Source organism: Bos mutus, chromosome 28, assembly GCF_027580195.1.
Source record: "Bos mutus isolate GX-2022 chromosome 28, NWIPB_WYAK_1.1, whole genome shotgun sequence".
Taxonomy (NCBI): domain Eukaryota; kingdom Metazoa; phylum Chordata; class Mammalia; order Artiodactyla; family Bovidae; genus Bos; species Bos mutus.
The window spans coordinates 10,950,436-10,964,432 of record NC_091644.1 but is presented as its reverse complement, the minus strand read 5'-3'; positions in this window follow the sequence as shown (position 1 = coordinate 10,964,432).

Sequence of the window (13,997 nt, the reverse complement as noted above, 5' to 3'; positions counted from 1 at the left end):
GGTGCAGCCTTTGGCCCCAAACCCACCCCCAGCCACAGCCCACAGGGAAGCTTTGCAGGCCCAGCAAACAACCCCTCACCGCCCTCGCCAAAAGGAAACATTTTTTAAAAAGCAACAGAAACCAACATCTCTGTAGGCTGCGTGTTGGTGACGGGAAAAGGAGCTTCAGAGAGGAAAGAGCTACCGGGGGCGGAGGCCAGACCGAGGCAGCAGAGGAGAGAAACAGAGATCTGATAAGGAGCTCTGCTCTTCAGGGCCCGGGGAGCAGGGGAGGAAGGCTCAGCCCCTGCTCAGCCCCTGCAACCAGGTAGCTGGGCGGTGGGGGTCTGAGATCCCCCGAGGTAGCATTCAGCCCCACCTGCACTTGGGCCTCAGGATTTCAAAGCTCAGGCATCCTCCCCTGCCTTGGGGCAGGCCCTTACCCTGGATGCAGGAACCAGCCAGAGGCTCAAAGGTTGGTGGTCCCTTGTAGGCATGCATCCCTGGCCTGGGGACAGTCTCTTGGAGACCAAGGGGTTCAGTGTCCGCTTCCCCCAAAAGAAGGTACTGACTGTCTATAGGACAGCATTAGGACATGGTGTCAGCCTGGGAATCAGGAGGTTCAGGGCTGTGGGCTTCCCATGGGGCCCCGAGCAAGTAGCCCTAGGTGGCATGATGGAGATGTCCCAGTTTAGCACTGAAAGTCTGCATCCCAGGGGACCCTTTGGTCCTGGGGAAAATGGTCCCCTTTGCCCCTCTGGGCTGGGACTTCCTCTGCTGAGACTAGAGGACTCTCCAAGCTCCCTGCATGGGCTTCCTGAAGCCCGAGGATTGGGCCTGTCCTCTTGGACAACCTCAGACTGTTTGAGAAGACGGGATAGTCCCAGGTAACCCAGGTGGCCCCAGGATAGACAGGCAGAGGGAGCAGGTATCAGGAACCGGAGGGCAAGCACATCCAGGCAGGCTTGGCTTGACCTGGGCTTCACGGAGGGAACAACTTCACTCAGGCTGAGGCCTTGGGCGCTGGTCAGATGGTCGGGCCCCAGCTGGCCCTCAGATGAGATCAGATCAGTCGCTCAGTCGTGTCCGACTCTTTGCTGGCCCTCAAGAGCCCTGCAGTGAATTTCTAAATGTACTGCCTGCACTTTCTGAATCCCCCTATTGCATCCACTGCCAGACGATTTGCATGAAAAAACAAACACTTAAAAAAAAAAACGTAACAGATCACAAAGATTTGTCTTTTTTTCTTTTTTTTAAGTGAAGATGGGCTTTCCACAGAAATTAAAAGCACCCAGCGGGGCTCTAAATGCATATGCCCACATCCCCATGCTTTCCTGACTCCCTGTGCTGCCCACCCCAGCAGAGGCAGATCCCCCAGGAGAGACTGAAGGCTGCGCAGAGACAGCATCCAAGGACCCACTCACACCCCAGGGCACAGGGCGGCTCCACCTGGCCTTGCTGTCAAACCCATTCTGTCAAAGCGTCTCACCAACAGTTTCAGGGATGGCTCCTCCTCCTAAGTCGCTTCAGTCGTGTCCGACTCTGTGTGACCCCCTAGATGGCAGCCCACCAGGTTCCCCCGTCCCTGGGATTCTTGGCAGGGGAGTCATTAGTCCATCCTAGTTTCCTATGCCCAAGAGCCCTCATACTTTCTAGCTAGGCTGCCCTGAACAAGTCACTTGTTGAGCTCTCTCTGAGCTCCAGTTACCTCATCTGCTAAAAGAGGGCAACAAGACAGTGTGGGGGACGATGGGTCTTTGGTGCATGCACCAAGCTAAGGGGTGAGTGGGCTTCCAAGAAGCCAGTAAATGCATTTCTGATCCTCCTCTGGAAACCACAAACTCTACCCTCAAGAAGGGCAGCAAGAGGCAGGTGGGGGCAGGGGGTGCGCACTCTTACCTGCTGGGCTGAAAGCTAGGCCCAGTCCTACCCAGAATTCTCCACTGGGAGGAGGGGAAGGGCCGCACAGGGCATGAGGGCAAGAGAGCTAAAAGTAAATGCTGTCACCATCCCTCTGGCCTCCTTGGCTGATCTGGGGCCTCCGTGGGGTCCAGGGCTGAATCCACCCTTCCTCTCTCCTCAAGCACTTACTAAGCTCTTCTGACCTCTCACCTGGTCAAGTCACATGATTCTGCGCCCCGTCCCACCCACTATATGAGTTACATGCCCCCTGGTTCACTCTGTATTCTCAGTGACCCTAGCCCAAAGGTCTCTGTGCTCCCATTTCCTAAACCAACTGAGGCTCAGAGAGGCAGGGTCTTGCCCAGAATAAAGCACAGCATCCTCAGAACCAGGGCCAACAAGAGATACAGGCACCTGATGCTGCAGGTGAAGGCCCCAAAGCAAAAGAAAGGCCTTGGCAGGGAAGGGGCCTTTGGGAGCCACCCAGAGTCCTGAGCAGGGGAGTGGCGTGATTGTGGGCGGTGGGAAGCTGGCCTGAGGGCCTTGTGTCTGGAGCCAGTGAGACCAGCAAGGAGGCTGTGATAAAGGTGCAGGCAACTGGGGGAGCCAAGAGGAGTGTGGGGGCAAGTGATGTGGGGAGGGCAGACCCCTGTGGCTCTCAGTCTCTGGGGACTCAGAGTTGGGAGGGGGAGGCACCAAAGAGGGGGCAGGGCGGGGAGGGCCGCTAGAGTGTGCTCACAGCACTCCAGGCACAGCGCTGGCTCCCACGCCTCCAGCTCGCCATGTGGTAGGCTCAGCGGGGGTCATCACCCCCTTTTCCCGGTCGGGAGCAGCCAGGGCTGGGCTCCCTGAGTGCCACTCGGCCAGTGTGGGCCGGGTCCTCTCCCCACTGCACATCAGGCTCCTGTACCTACCTCTTTCTCCAGGCGGCTTCCCATGCCAGATTGATGAACAGCGTAATAAAGGGGGCAATCACATTATTCCTGAATGCATTTTAATAAAAATCAAATAAAAGCAATTATGTGAATTTTCAAGAGGATCACCTCTCCTCCTTTCCCCGAGGTAGGAAACGGAATGAATTCAGGAAATCATTAGAATCAGAAACTCGAGCTGCGCGCCACTGCCACGCTGGCGGCGGTCACACAAAAGCAGCAGGGAAACCCAGTCCCCAGGGGCAGCGCGGGTGCCTTTCTTTAGCTCTTTGAGTGGAAATTCCACCTATGGGTGAAGAAGGGTAATTAAGGGCCAGGAGAGACGCTTTGAATCCAGGCTGCCTTTGCAGCTTCAAAAGGGCAGTCTGAGGACTCCCCAAGGGACAGCTCTCCAACCTGGTAGCTCAGGACTCAGAGAGGGTCCCCAGATGAACACACTCTCACCTCCGTAAGGGATGAGTAGCTCTCAGCCCAGCCGGGCGCCAGAAAGAAGAGGTCCCTCCAAGGGGCAACAAGTACATTTTCCCTACTCGCCAGCATCCCCTACATGGGCTTTTGCAAGGCCCTTCCCTTCCAATTAGTCACTCCTGCTCCTCAAACTGATATGCTCATTTGGGGGTGCGGATGGTGAGACCAGAGGAGACAGGTGACACACGCAAGGTCGCCCAGCTGTGAGGTGGCACCAACACAGAACTTCGTTCTCCAGAGGCCCAGAGGCAAGCCCAAGTCCTGTGGATTAGGCAGTCTGGACACAGAGAAGCCTGGCCTTGCAGGGCCACTTCCAAGAACAAGCGCTGATCACCTGACTGCTGTAACCTGGGCACTGGCCTGGGCCACAGTCTCCAAATACCGAGAAATGACTGTGTTCCTCCTCTTGATACAGGTTCAGGACTTAGCTCCTGCCAGGTGAGGCGGCCTGCACACAACCCTGCAACTAGAACGAGGAATCCTCAGAGTGGACAGAGCCTTCAGAATCCAGACCCAGTTCCTAACTGATTGCCAGGCTGTAGGGCATCCTCATCACAGAAGAGAGGCCTTCGTCCATGGCCTTCCGGGTTGCATTTGGGTGCTGGGGAGAAGACAGGGATCTTTCCTTCCTCCGGCCCCCACATTCATGCTGGGTAACCCATGTCCCCCTCTTACGCGAAACACAGGCCAACAGTGCTCCAGAAGCAGCACCTCACCACCCCTAAGATCCTCTCCCTCAGCCACGGGGTCCTAATTCTCAGATGGAGGCAAACTGGACCCCTGGCAGCCAGAGGTTCCCTTTAGGGCAGCCTGAGTTAAAGGAGCAAACCAGGCTGGGAGGCAGAGGGCCAGCACTGGCTATGTATGACCTTAGGTAACTCCCATGGCCTCTCTGATCATGCATGTGTGTGGGTGTGCATCCGTGTATTTGTGTATGCACATGTATGCATGTGCATGTAACTACTGGATTGGGGACAGTGCCCAGTCCCCAGTTCAGACTCCTGGGTCTGCCCCACTTTGTTCTGACTCAGGTCAGAGTTGCCCTCAGTCCTTGCTGCTGCTAACAGTTATGGCGCCCTCCTACAGGACACTCAGGGAAATACCACCCAAAAAAGTGTGCTCTCCACTGGTCAGGAGTGGGGAGGAGAAGCCAAGTGATTGGGAAGATTTTGGGCGGCCCCTTCCAATCGAGGTTTCCCTTGGAAACCAGAACCCCTGTACCATCCAGCTCCCGAGACGGGGAACTGACCACAGAGCTTCCAGTCATGTCCCCCTGTTTCCATCAGTGCCTCTTTCTGGTCTCTGAACCTCAGGGTCTGCTTTTAAAGGAAGTGGGGGCAGTGGCACCTGGCTTTAGGGCCAGTGCATGGGGGAGAGCAGGACCAGGGGATGGTGTGCGACTCCTCTGTCATTCCTGTCCCTCAGGGGCCAGCTGCCCCCTACTCTGCTCTGGCCAGCCCCTCAGGTCTTGCACATAGCAGGCACTCCATAAATGTGAGTGTGTGCTGCTCAGAGAAAAGATAGGCTTGTCTAGGAGGGGGAGTTGAAAGCAAGAAAAGGAAGTCCCCTGCCCGCTCCACAGACCTGTGGCCTTGAGGCCACGTGCATGCACGTGTGCGCAAGCACGTGCTGGAACGTGTGCGTTCCTGTGACCACACATGTAACTATCGGAGTGGGGACACTCAGTTATGTACCCACTGTTCTGCACATGTGACTTTTACACACAGCAGATGGATAAACAGGTAAACAATATCCCCAAGCCTCTCCTCCCTGCCTTGCCTTCAAATCCCCCATTAAGATGGGTCTTGGAGCAAACAAGCTGAGACTTTGGCGGTCCAGGTCCACGGGGCCCAACGGGGAAATCCATCTGCGGTCATCTTCACCCAGATTCCATCTTGGTCACTCTGGGAACATCTGCCTGGGTCTGAGACCAGCTGTGCCTGGGGTCTGGGAATAGAGGCTGCTGTTGGGAGCTACTAGAACATCTGCCTTGGGATAAGAGCTGACAGAGGAATGCCCAAGGGCTCTGGCAGGGTAGAGGAGGGCACATTCAACTCTGCTGGAGAGGGTGAAGGGATGGGGGTCACAGGGAACCTCTCCCAGCAAACAGAACCTTGCAGCAGGACCTAGAAGAAGCTGGGCTTCCCCAGCAGAATGGATGGATGGAGGGAACAGCTTAGGCAATGCCCTTATTCAGGCAATGCATAGCTGCCCGGGTACCCACCCTGCTTCTGCTGGCTGTACCAGCAAGAAGTGTCCTTTTCAGAGAACTCCCAGGAGAGAGAGGGCAAAACAGGGTACCACACTGCAAAGAGACCCTGAGTAGGGGACTAGGGCAGGAGGCAGCTCCTGTCACACCCCTAACATATGGGGTGTGAGTTGGCCCTCAGAACTCCCCCTCTGCCCTTTAAAGAAGTCACTTCCCAGGGAACTGCAGCATATAATTCAATGTCTCAGAAGTACAGTTAGCCCAGGGATCCCTCATGTGTGCTAAAACCTTCTGTGAGAGAGAGGAAGGGAACAGTGAACGAACGTCAGGCAGCTTCTCTCTGGGAAGCAAGGGACTGGGCAGGGCGGATTTTCACCGGTGTCCCTAATGCTCCGGTTCTTAAGTGCGGGGGTCATGAGCCTTCATTTAATCTGCTTCGTGACTTACAAATAGTCTTTTATATGTACGAAATATAATGTAATAAAAGGTTTAATTGTGTTTATGCTCACGTTTATGAGGTTGTTCCAAGGCCAGGTTGGCTGAGATGCCTCTGCATGATTACCTGAGCTTGGCATCCTCACAGATGCCCTCTCCCCGGCTTAGGGCAGTCTAGGGGCTGGACTCTTGTCCCAGTTTCACTAAGTCCATAGAAGATTCCAGTCATTCCAGGTGCAGCTCGAAAGGAAGGCGACAATTGCCCAGTCAACTACCGCTATGGGCTTCAACCTTCCCCTCTGTGAGCCTCAGTGTCCTCTCTGTACCGTGAGGGAACTGCTCAGCTCAGTCCTGGGTTTGAACCCAGATGTTATCACTGCAGCACAATGGCAGGCAGCAGTTTCCTTGCCTGGAAAGTGGGCCCATGACAAAGCTGCCCATGAAGAATGGGCAGAATGATGCTTGAAGACACAGTTCCTGGCATGCACTGTGCTGACCTCAGTCACTCAGTCGTGTCCGACTCTTTGCGACCCCATGGACTGTAGCTCTCCAGGATCCTCTGTCCATGGGGATTCTCCAGGCAAGAATACTGAAGTGGCTTGCCATACCCTCCTCCAGGGGATCTTCCCAACCCAGGAATCGAATCGAGGTCTCCTGCATTGCAGGCGGATTCTTTACCAGATAGTACTCCATAAAGCAAGGGTTTCTTGCTTTTGTTTTTCAATCACCAGAATAAACGAAGAACCTCTGTGGAAACAGGAGATTGGAAGACCTGCGCTCTGGGTCTGGACCCACCACTCACTGGCCCAGAAGCCTCAGGAGGCCTTTCACCCCAGGCCTCTCTCTGCTCCTGTGTAAAATGGGAACCCCAGGGCCCTCTCAGAGAGGAGAGAAAATGAGAAAGCTCTGGCAAAGGAGAGTGCATTGTGAACACCAGGGTCAGTAACCAGAGCTCTAATCCCCAAGACCCCTCCCCAGAGGAGAAACCCCAGTCTGCCGCGAGAGGGATATGCCCGGAGCTTCACCCAGGCAGCCCTAATCTCAGGCCAGCCCAGCGCCAGCTCCCGCTCAGAGTTAGGGGCCTGGGCTGGATCAAAGGCGGAGGGAATTAGCATCACAGAGAGCCCGGGGGAGGGGAGGCCAGGATTAATTCATTCTCCTCTTCCTGCTGTTTCTCCAGCAGCCTGTGGAGTTGGGGGAAGGGTAACCATCCACCCCCAAGCCCCTACCACACCCCCAGGCCAGTTCTCACAGAAGGAGCCGGGCAGGGGCAATGATCTGGGCGGGACCTGCAGTGGAAAAGGAGATGCTCCGTGCACACGCCTGGAGTCAGTGGTTTGAACAGACAAGAATTCAGATGCCTGGGCCGGAGGGACATCCTCAGAGGTTGGACTTGGGGAAAGGGGAGTGCCATGTGAGTTCACAGACCCCACTGTGTCATTTCAGGGACATAAAAGCATGCGTGTGTGTGTGTGTGTGTGTGTGTGTATCTATGATGCTGAGATGGTGAGCCTCATGTGTGGGTGTCCACGTGAATCTGGATGACCAAGGTATCAAAGGTGCAGACACATGGGCACACGCGTGGACAGAGGAGCCTGAGAACTTTGAAATGAACAGAAAGGAAACGTGAGGGGAGTCGAATTGGAGTATTTCTCACGGGGAAACAGCTAGATGGTGCCCAGTGACAATCTCACAGGCCCTGCCTCTAAGTTCCATGGGCTGTCTGCATCCCTCAGGCTTTACCTGTCCTACCAGGGAACTGTCGTGGGACCACCTAGGTTAACCTTTCTGGGCCTCGGTTTCCTTACTTAAAACGTGGGTAATCATAGTGTGCGTGTGAGAATTCAATTAGTTGATAGAAGGGAAGCAGTTAAAAAGGCCCTGGGCACACAATGAATGCCCTCAGGGATGTGTCAGTACAATTACTGCTACCTGGAGGGGGCATGGTGGGGCTGAACCAGGCTGGCCGGAGGAACAGGGTCAGCCCGGAGCCTGCCAGGAGCTGTCCTCGCTGAAGCCTGGAAGGAAGGTTGCTTCTAAGCCAGCAGAGCTGGGCAGCCTCTGGCAGTGCTGGGAAAACGGAGCATGCGGTGTTGGAGGAATCACGAGGCACAGCCTCGGCCAACTTGGCAGGCTTGGCTCTCACTGGCCATTCGCACAGAGCTCCTCCTGCCTCCTCCCCTTCTAACTTCTCATCTCCCCCACTCCTGCACCTCCCACCCACATTCTGCCCCAGGAGTGTGAGGCACGTCCCTCCCACCAGCCCTGTTTCATCCTTCAACTGGCTCAAAAGGTCCATTCTTTATGCCCATTTTGCAGGTGGTAAAACTGAGCCTCAGAGAAATGGATGGACGGGAGCAGGAAGCAGAGCTGGACTCAGGCGTCTCCGAGTAGATTACAGAGAAATAAAATCACAGCCTGGCCCCTAGAGCAGCCCAATCGGCTCTCAGCTCTTCAGGGTCTGTGCTGGCTTTCAACATCCCTAAAACAATTCCCTCGACTGTTCCTGAACACAGACTTGGCAAAGACACCCCCTTCCCTGACGTTCACCTCGTCTTCTCCATCCCACCCTCAAGAATGTCTAGCCTGACACCTAAACGAATCCTCCTGTACCTCTCGCACCTCTCCACTTTTGCTCCTGCTGTTCGGTCTTGTCCATCCTGGTCCAAGTCGTCTTCATCCGTCAAGGCCCAAGGCAAATGCCACCTCTTCCATGAAGCCTTTTCTGATTGCCTTGTCCATTGGTGGCCTCTCGGTCCTCTTCCCCCCAGGGACCTAGAGACACTCCTCTCAGCAGTACTAACCACTTACCTGCTGGGAGGTCCGAGAGGGCAGACCAGGAGCATCTCTGTACACACCCACTCCCACCCCACAGGTCAGGACAAAGATGCCCACAGGCTGTGGCGGACTGTGAGTTCACACCCTCCCACATCTCTCTAGAAGCCCCTCTGGGCCCTTGTACTGTGGCCATGTGATGTAGCATTAACAGCTAAGGCTCTGGGGCAGATTTTCCTGGATTCAAATCTCAACTTTTCCACTTACTGTGTGACTTTGGGCTTTTATCTAGCCTCTCTGAGCCTCAGGTCTATTAACAGGAATAATAATAGTTATAGTTTCAAGGCCACTAAGTCGTTCCCATTGTTGTCATTATTCTGTTATTGTTATAACCAGGATAATACAAACAGATGCTGGATACAACCTTTGTCCCAAAGGGGATGACAGTCCAGACAGAAACAGGAAAGGAGGCTTACATTTCTAAGCTCATTTAATGGTCAAACCACCTTGGTAGTTATCATCAGCCCCACTTTACAGATAAGGAAACTGAGGCTCCAAGAGGTGGTGTAAGCTCCCAAAGGCTCACAGCCCTAAGCGGCAGGGCTGGGATTCAGGGCCAGGTCGTACGGCTCCAAAGTCCATGCTCTTTCAACAAGCCCGCGCTGCCTCTCAGTCTGGCAGCGAGATAAGCCGTGTACACAAATAGCTGTAATCCAAGGTAGAAAGTGATAAGTGCCAAACAGGGACTGATAAGGGCTCTGGGAGGGCGGGGCTCTGGGAGGGAAGCGAAGGGGTGGAGGTCAGGGCAGGCTTCTGAGAGTGGGTGGCATCTGAGTGTAGCCTCCAAGGTGGACAGGCTGCACCGCAAGACTTTCCAAAGGGGGTGGGCAGTGTGAGCAGACGTGGGTCCCAGGCACCTGGTGCAGCCCCTGTCGTGTCACTGAGGAAGGGAAAGGGGGGAGGAAGGAAGGGAAAGGGGATGGAAGGAGGAAGGGAAAGGTGGAGGGGAGACAGAAGGGAGGAACAGGGGATGGGAGGAGGGAGGGAGGCTGAGAAGGAGGGTGGATATACCCTGATCCCATTTGGCCCAGGAACTACCCCTCTCACTGGGAGACAGGGTCAATTCCTCCAATTTTCTAAAGGGCTTCAGGGGACCAAAGGACCCCTTGTTCTATGACACCCCAGAGAAGTAGCTCAGCATTTCCAGGCTGGAGTTCCTGACAATTAGATGTTTTGCTCAATAACAGGAAGAACTCCCCAGCAAGTAAAGCTGGACAGGGCTTCTCTGTGGGGCGGGGCAGTGTGTGTTGGAGCTGGTTCTGACTGGCTCACAGGAGCCGATTGTTAAAATTTTCAGGAACTGCCTGACCTGGTTGATATTAAGGCAGCTTAAAATTGTCCATGGTGGGAGTATTTTCTACCCTGGGAAATTGGCAAATACTACAAATCCGGTTTTCCCTACCTTGGAGAGCTAGCTGTTAAACATTTACCATCGCACCACGGGGCATTGTCTGCTATGTAAGGGAGCAAGCTCCCTGTTTCCAGAAGGATGCAAGAAGAGACAGTCTACTGCCTGGGGAGAAATGAGGCCAAGGGGTTCATCCTTAGTGAGGAGACTCGGATTGGATGATATCAAAAGACCTTATTTTTTGGCTCCAGAGCCTATGGAAAGTCAGGTTTTAAGAAAAAAAAAACTTAATCAGGGTAATTACTCATGCCAGGAAATTATTAACCACTTGACTCAGAGGCTGGGAGTAGGGCATGAGGAGCCACAAGCTTGCAGATTTCACAGACGGAAAGCCCTGTCCAACGTCACACAGGGAGTCAGTGGCAACACTGGGACCAGAACCCACGTCTGCAACCTCCCTGCCAGAGCTCCTTCCAGGGCACACGGGCTGGGCCAGTGGTGGCCCATGGGCACATGGGCTGGGCCAGTGGGCAAGGGAGACAGGCACAGCTTCTTGCACAGTTTGTCTGGGGCCTTTCTCCTCCACCAAAATATAAGCTCTGTGACAGCACAGATCACACCTATTTTGCCATGTTGGATTTCCAGTGCCTAGTTTCGTGCCAGGCACTTAGCAGGTATTCAATAAATATTTGTTGAAAGCATCAATATGTCTGAGATTCTTTCTCCTGGCAGCATTTAAAGAGCTGGGAATACTATTGTCTGAGGCCATTACCACTTGGGTCCCCACTCTTGTTTAGTGACGTGGAACCAACAGACCAAAGGAAGGGTCTGCCCCTTCCTGTATGACCTTGACCAAACCACCAGGCCTCCTGAAGCCTCGGTTTGTTCCTCTGCTGAGTGGGTTGCACAACTTCTGCTTGCCTCCTGAGGCTGCTGTGGCATTCAGGCAAGAAAGAAAATGCTCTTTACAGACTGTAAAGTCCCGTATCCACTCAAGGAAGGTGGTAGATCGGGAAGCTAGCTTTGCTAGCCGGGTCAAGCTCAGAGGCACTGGGACAGTGGACATTGGGTAGTGGCCAGGCTGTCACTCTCACAGGTGACATCTGGGGAAACCTGCGCCAAACCAGCTCATGGTAGGGGTGGGGTGTGAGGTTGCAAAGCGGAGCTCAAAGTTCTAAAGGGGCAAGTGAGGGTGGATGAAATGAACATGAAGGGGAAATTTGGAGAAGGCTTTTTCTCCTAAGACCTAGCTAGTCTCTTGTGCAGAGGGAACAGGAGAATCAGTGAGTTTAAACGCATGTGTATCTCTGCGGTGCTCTTTGTCACCGGACCCCAGGCCTTCCCGACTGCCTCAGTGGGTGAGCTGAGGGTTGGTACCTGACAAATCAGGTCGAGGGTGGGATGGAAAACCCTGGCGTGTTCTGAAATCAAACCAGTGTTCCAAATGATTCCATGGAGGAAAGATTTCTGTGATTCTCCCATACAGGCATCCGCAGGCCCCTCCTGGTAGGGTGGAAGGCCGGGCTGGCAGGGAGGGAGGCCCGGCTCACCTCAAGCTGTGTGGGGCAGGGGGTGGGGGCGGTTGGTGGAGTGAGGAAAGCAGGCAGGAGGCGGCAGTGCCCCTACGGCCCTCCCAAGTGGCATCGGATTTTCACAAAGAGCATGAGGGCAGTGGGAGGCTCAGCGCTGGGGCCAGGGAGGCAGGTGGAGAGGGTGCCCGCAGAGTGTGAGCCTGGGCCCCCGGTGGGAAGCAGAAGAGAAAGGCCCTGTGTCAGCAGCCTGGCCCCTGGGCGGCAGGCTCGCTCTCGGCTCCATTCTGTTCGGCGGGATTCTAGTTGGCACCAGCTGCAGTCAGGAACAATGCCTGGATTTCTTTCTTTCTTTCTTCCTTTTTTTAAAAAATTTTAATAGAGGGGAGAGAAGGACCAGAGCCACTCACTGAACAGCTCAGCATCGTGGAGGCGTCTGGGACCATGTGTCCTTGAAAAAGCACAGACACAGGGACCTTACAGCTGGCTGCAAGGTGTAAGAAGGCATGTCAGGCTGGCAGCCCAGGGTCTCAACCTGGCTGCTGCCTCAAACTTGCCGTGTGACCTTGGGCAGGTCCACACTTCACTCTGGTCCATGGTCTCCCCAAGACCTCCTTACCTGCTTACTGGGCCTCATATGGTGACCATCAGCCTCTTTCTCCCAAACTATGAGAGAGGCATTTGGTATAGACAGTCCTCCCTTATAGCCTGTGAGCTCCCAGAGGGTTGGGTCCAGTTCATCCTTGTGTGCCCCCTGCATCTCCCAAGACACCTGATTGCCCATCAGTTTTCAGCAGCAAATTGGGTGCTAGGATAAACCAGTGAGTCAATACGGCCTGCAGTCCCCAGGGAGAGGACATGGGTTCCCACCAGATAACCTCCCTGACCAGTGAAGTGTCACACCAGGCAAATGAAACGCTGTGCCTCAGTCTCCTCGTCTGTAGAATGGAGACATGAATACTAATAATTAGTTCACGTGTGGACTAGAGGAGTTTATACACAGTGCCTGACACCTAGTAACTTACCAAGTCGTTTCTATAACGATGACAATGCTATGGGTACAGAAGCACATGGGGGTGAGACCAACTACATAGCAGATCTGCCAGAGTTATCTGAAGAAGCTTCCCAGCAGTTGGCTGCAGATGTAGCCTGAAAGGCAGGGAGGGGTGCATCCCAGGAGGCAGGCAGAGCAGAGGAGAGTATGTGTATAATACAGACAATTCTGGGAACCACCCAGCATGGTTATAAGACAGGGTCAGAGCAAGGGGTATGAGAGGCCAGGCAACTGCTAGCCAGGTGAGCAGGGCAGAGGTTGAGGCTCTGAGATCTTTTCCCACCCCCTCCAGTGCCAGAAAGGAGGCCCCCTCAGGGTACTGGACCTGTCAGAAAGGAAGTAGGAGGTTTGACCTTCCTCCAGTCGCTTGTCCCAGAGTTCCCATGCACGAGCTCCTCCATCACCCGCTCTGGGAGCCCTGGTACAAGTGAAGAATTAGGAGACCTGGTTCCTGTCCCAGCTCTGACACTTTACAGCTGTGTGGCTATGGGAAAACCACCGCCTCCATCTGAGGCTCAGTTTAGTCACCCATAGAAGGGCCGCTGCAAGGCTGGGAGGGTGAGAGGTACCCCGTGAGAAGAGGTGTTAAGGCTGTTACCTATTCTCAGTCCTGGACAGCTCCCTCCACATACAGAAGTTTCCCTGTCCCCACCAGGCCAAAAGGGGGCCACTGAGCACACTCCCCAAGGCGGCCACCCCCCAACCCCAAACCCTAAAGTGGAAGGCTCAGACCTACAGAGCTGCAGGACGCACCAAGGCAAAAGTGCCCTGGACGTTCCTCGTGAGCCACGCACTCTCTTGAGGGCAGATGGGAAAACAGAGGCATGGAGTCTGTGACGTGCTCAAGCCACCAAGTAAGTTGGGCAGCAGGTCGGGTGCGTGGGTTGGGCTGGGCTGGATGTCCCAGCTCCTGAGAGAGGCTCTCAGCTTATTCTCTGAGGCCCCCGATGGGAAGAAGTAGATGGTGGTGGAACTAGAACCAGGGGGAAGAACACCGTGACGGCAACTGAGAAGATAACAAGCCTTGCGGAAGGGCCTGGGAGATTCAGGCTCTGGAGGCTGGGAAGGCAGGGCCTCAGAGAATGAAGCGGGCCATCTGATTGGAATACAGAAAGGAGGCAGGCCAGAGGAGCCTTCTGTGCATGTCTGCTCTGTGCCAGACTTCATCTCCACCCACCCTTAGAGGCACAGAGCTGGGTAGGGTCCAAATGCCTCCTAGATCCAACCAAGGTGTGAAGATGAAAGGTCCTCCCCATTACTCCACCACCCCCAGAGGGCCCCATGACTGCCTGGTGAGCAAGTCTTT